This window comes from Mangifera indica, chromosome 16, assembly GCF_011075055.1.
Source record: "Mangifera indica cultivar Alphonso chromosome 16, CATAS_Mindica_2.1, whole genome shotgun sequence".
NCBI lineage: Eukaryota > Viridiplantae > Streptophyta > Magnoliopsida > Sapindales > Anacardiaceae > Mangifera > Mangifera indica.
Genome location: NC_058152.1, coordinates 3,872,665 through 3,877,540, shown reverse-complemented (window position 1 = coordinate 3,877,540; position 4,876 = coordinate 3,872,665). Strand labels below are relative to the sequence as shown.

The following is a 4,876-nucleotide window of genomic DNA, read 5'->3' as shown; positions in this document are numbered from 1 at the left end:
ATGATATATTTTTTAAAATTGTTTATTAAATAATAATTTTATTCTTAATTTTAATTAAAAATTTTAATAAAATTTAATTTATAAATAAGATTATAAATTTTAAAAAATTAACAAATTCATATTTGAGGTGAGAACAAACTTTGGGTTGGGAGCAAGCCTTTTTGGCCAATCTGAATTTTCGTCGGCGTGTAAAAAATGAGTGACGAAGGCCTCTTTTTCACAAAAGAGCGAAGAGATGACGTGTGCGTATGCGTGTGTACATGTATATAATATATATTGATTGGATTTCGTTCTTAATCAGAATTTAAGGCCCTCTATCCTCTTGTTTTTAAGCATGATGTCACTAATCACTTTTTTAAGCATGATTGTCTTTATACTTCCTTAATTAATTAATTACAAAAAGAATAATTAAATCACACAAATTAGGGAGAGGGCTGTACTTGATTCATTGATTGATTCGAAAGAAACCCAAATATAATTCGCTACTTGTGACAGACTCCATCTGCGTTGTGGCTCCTTATATTTCTATTTATTCCCATTTTGCCCGAATATGACATTCACTTATGATGAAGGGTATTTTAGACTTTGCAACTCTTTTAAAAAGAGATATTAATTGAAAATAATCATTTTTTAATCTTTTATATATTTAATTATTTTTTATTATATAAATATAATTATTTTTTAATTTTATTTTATTCTTAATAAAAAAGTGAGATTTAAAATTGATTGGATAGATTAATAGACCAACCAATTTTTTAAAACAAATTAGTTGGTTTGATGTTTGTCTGTTTGGCCAATTATTTGATTAATCAATTTTTTAAAAAGAAGTTTATTGGTTAGATGTTTGGTTGATTAATCTTTTAATCGTCGAAGTTATCAAAAAAATAGGTTATTTAAATCATTTTACTTTATATTTCAACCTTAATTAGATGAATACAAAGTCTAAAAATATTTTAGATATTTTATATTTTACATTATATATAAAAAATATATATATATATATGTAAAACTATTTTAATTAATATTCTCTCCAAAGCCAGTGGAGTTTTATTATATATATCCCTTTAAAATATGATACTAATTTGAAATTTTGACAGCATTTCCCTGTAAGTTTTATTTTTGAGGAGGACAATTACTAGAGCTAAAACTGACCACATTTTTTATTGCAAATTACAAAGACAAAACAACAAAATTTATGCTTTCAAAACAAAACAAAACACTGGCTAATTTTTTACACAATAATTATAATAATAATTTGCCCAAAAATGACCAAAAACCCCACCATTTGATTTTAATTACATAAACGGGAGAAATTAAAAGCACTCATTCGTTCTGTTTTAGAGTTTAGCAAAGCCTTCATTACGGTTACGTCTAATGTGATTATCGATGGGGTTGGTTCACTGGTGACATTACTGCACGCCCAACGTTACCTGTTGGAGCTGCCGGAAAACTAACAATTCATGCATTTCTGACAGTTTACGGCGGAGCATGCTGTGCTCAAACCGGAGCCGATCGTTATCCGTTCTCACATGTTGACAATGATGCAAAACAAACTGCACCCGGTTGGTTAGTTCCCGGTTCTCGATCCTTAGTTGGTTCACCTGGTTTCTTAGGTTTTCTAAATGCCTCTGTTTACGCATGCGGGACCTCCTCGCTGACTCCCGGTTCGATATCATGCGTCTTTGCTTCCGCTCGTCGACAAGAGCAGCCGGAGGGTTCGGTTCATCGGAACCGGAGTTCGAGTTGGTTACGTTCCGGTTCCGGTTCGGTTCCTCGGAATTGGAACTTGAAACCACGGGTTTTGGGGTTACGGCAGAAAACAGGTCACAGTCCCATGGGGTGAAGCCATTTTCAAAGGCTTGAAAAGGATTTCCGATGGCCGGATCCGACGAGAACATTGCCGGAATAGCAGACAACATGGGTCAGAAATTTCTCTTACTGAACGGAGGAAGGAGGGAGGGAGAAAGGGAAGATATGCAGCGTAGCGGGTTCATATTTATGGATGAAATGTGGGGCCTACGTGACGATTAAAACCGTATGTATTAATATACGCCGTATGCGTATATGTTTTAACTTTTGAGTCAGGTGGCACTATGGTGGGGTCGAAGTGGTAAATAACTTTTTAAAGAGACATGCGGGTGACATAAGCTAGTGGGGCCCGTTTAAAGATTGGTTTCTAGCTTAGTCATGAAGAAACAAATTCAACGGGTCTACAACGGACAGGTGTCGTCGGTTAATAGGATACGGGTGTGAGGAGCCAATAGTTTAGAGAGTTGGTGACGTGGAGAAAAGCTACGAAGGTCGGCTCGGGTTTAGCCGGCGTGAGTCGATTGATTAAGACTTGATGAGAAGGGGATAGCGTTTGGGTAATAAAGTGAGGTTTAATTATCTTTTTGTTTTTTTGGTTTAGAAAATGAGAGTGATGGCTATGGCATAATGGTGGACCGTGTTTTATGTCATAATGCGCATTCTACATGCCCAATCCATCAATAACTTAAAAAAAATAAAGTTAAAGTACTTATTTCCACTTAAGGTATAATAAAACTTTAAAGTTATACTCTTCAACTTAAAAAAAATTCAAATACCTATTTATGAAACAATTTTTGTTAAAAATCTCAGTTAGAGTTTTTTTCTCTTTTCTCCGATGACAACCCGCCATCTCTGATTGTCAACTATTCTCCCTCCCGCCTTATTTTTCTCTCTAAGCCTCTCTTCCTCTCTTCTTCGACCATTGATCGATAAAATCGTTTGAAATCTATTTTTCACTCATCTTTCAATTTTATTAGTGAAATCCTTTAAATTTTATGATAGATTCAATGAAAAGGACAGAACACCTATTATGATATTAGGTTGATGAAAATGTAATATGTTATAATGTTTTGCGATCCAAAATTATGCCCCTATGTTGAAGATAACATGATTTATCTATATTAAACGGTGGAACTTGTGATGATTATATGTAAGTCATTGATATGTTGTTTGAGTGGTTATTTTTAGTATATTTGATGTATCGTTCTAGAAGCAACTAAATGACTGTTCCAAAGACAAGACTAGTTGCAGATCGACATAAATTAGGGTTTTGATATGTGAGTGAATGATAGTATAAAGAACATGTACAGTAGTTATGCCATGTAGACTAGGTCACAAATGAATGTACATACTAAAGAATAGTGAGGCCATTCATACATAGGAAATGCCACAATTAGCCCTCAGTAGATGAATGGTTATGAATGTGAAGAGGAGTAGACACTCATAACACAAGATTGAACTCTTGTTTAGGGTCATGAACATTCGTACATTATTAGGATATGAATAATCATGAAGAAAGAGAAGTAGACTTTCATATTGAGTAATAATGGACGTTTATTCATATAAGACGAACAATCATACAAGAGTTAAGAGTTGAATGAACATTCATGGAAGATGAACAATCATTTGTAAGATTGTCCCATTGGTTTTAAAGAAAGTTATTTGTATTTAGTGGTATTGAGACATGCCTAAATTGAGTCTATAAGTTGGACATGGTTCTGACATATTTTTAAAGGGTTAAATCTATATGAGCCTAAGTGATGTGCATAGCACTCAAGTGCAAGTACATGATTTTTATGAAGACAGATCACAAGAGATTTACGCATAAGACATATTTTATGATATACATGTTTTCTAAGTTCCTAGGTTGTAAAGCCATAGTTTGATCCCAATCCCATATCACATATGTGGGCTTAGAGTTTTTATTATACATGTGTGGGACCTAATCTCGTAGTACACATGTGGACTTAAGATACTTATAGTACATGTATTACACATGTTCTATAGTTTTTACAAATTTTATGATACCCATGAAAGTGTTGTTGTGAGGACACCAATGAGATTCTCTCGACACACACTCGTAAGAAAAAGAAACTGTGTAGCTATGTTACTTAAGTGGCTAGGTTACCAAATCTTTGTTTTAACCTAGTCTGATTGGCTTAACAAAAGTTTTAAAGAAAATGATGTTTTATGAAAAACGAAAATTCTTTCGCTATAGTTTTACATGCATTGTGATAAGGAGTCATTGAAGTTCTGGATCCAAAGGTGTACCTTAGATGATGAAGTATGAGTTAAGCAATGTTATGTCATCAGAGTTCTAAGACTAAAGGTGTATTCTAGATAACCAAGTTCAAGTGTAATGTATAGATGTTTATAGAATGGAAAGATATAAGAAAAAAAAAATATAGGTTATAATATCTCTTACTTACCAAGTGATTATGACTCATTTCCTTATATGTTTTACATGTAATAGATAAAGATGGCGATTGGGAGAAGGTAGGACAATTAAGAGATGCATGAATTCATATCGATCATTTTGTTATGTTATGACATTTGTAGTTGACTAACGTTTTTTATGGATTTTGGTTTAGTACACACTAGATATATTGATTTATTTGTAGAGATCTTATGACAATTTTGTTGATGAATGCTTTACTTAAAAGGTAATTTGGTAATTTATTATGATGATAATTAATTTTTGCATAATGTTTCATAAATATATTATGCATGTAAAGTTAAGTGAAAATAACACTTCTTTCTAAAGGATAGTGCTTCTGCAGAAAAGTGTTACAAATTTAGTAGTTATAACACAAAAGATGTCTAAGTGTGTGTAGTTGAGTTAAATTAAATCCCTCATTCAACATTGACTACTCTTGGAGGGTAACAACTATAAGAAAAAGTTTAATTTTACTTGCAAGTTATGTTTATAAAATAATGAAAGTGAGTTTTACATGATTAATACGAGGAGATCCAAGGGGTTAAATCAACATCCTCCAACAACTAACTTCCTAGAGGCACAAGATCTAGGGATAGCTACCCTAATCTCATAACGAGGTCTTAATATCAT

At 32.8% G+C, this 4,876-nt stretch overlaps 1 pseudogene; it reads right to left on the bottom strand.

Moving 5' to 3' along the window:
• Positions 1–1,136: 1,136 nt before the first annotated feature.
• On the bottom strand, positions 1,137–1,955 carry LOC123199481 (annotated as a pseudogene).
• Positions 1,956–4,876: the final 2,921 nt, after the last annotated feature.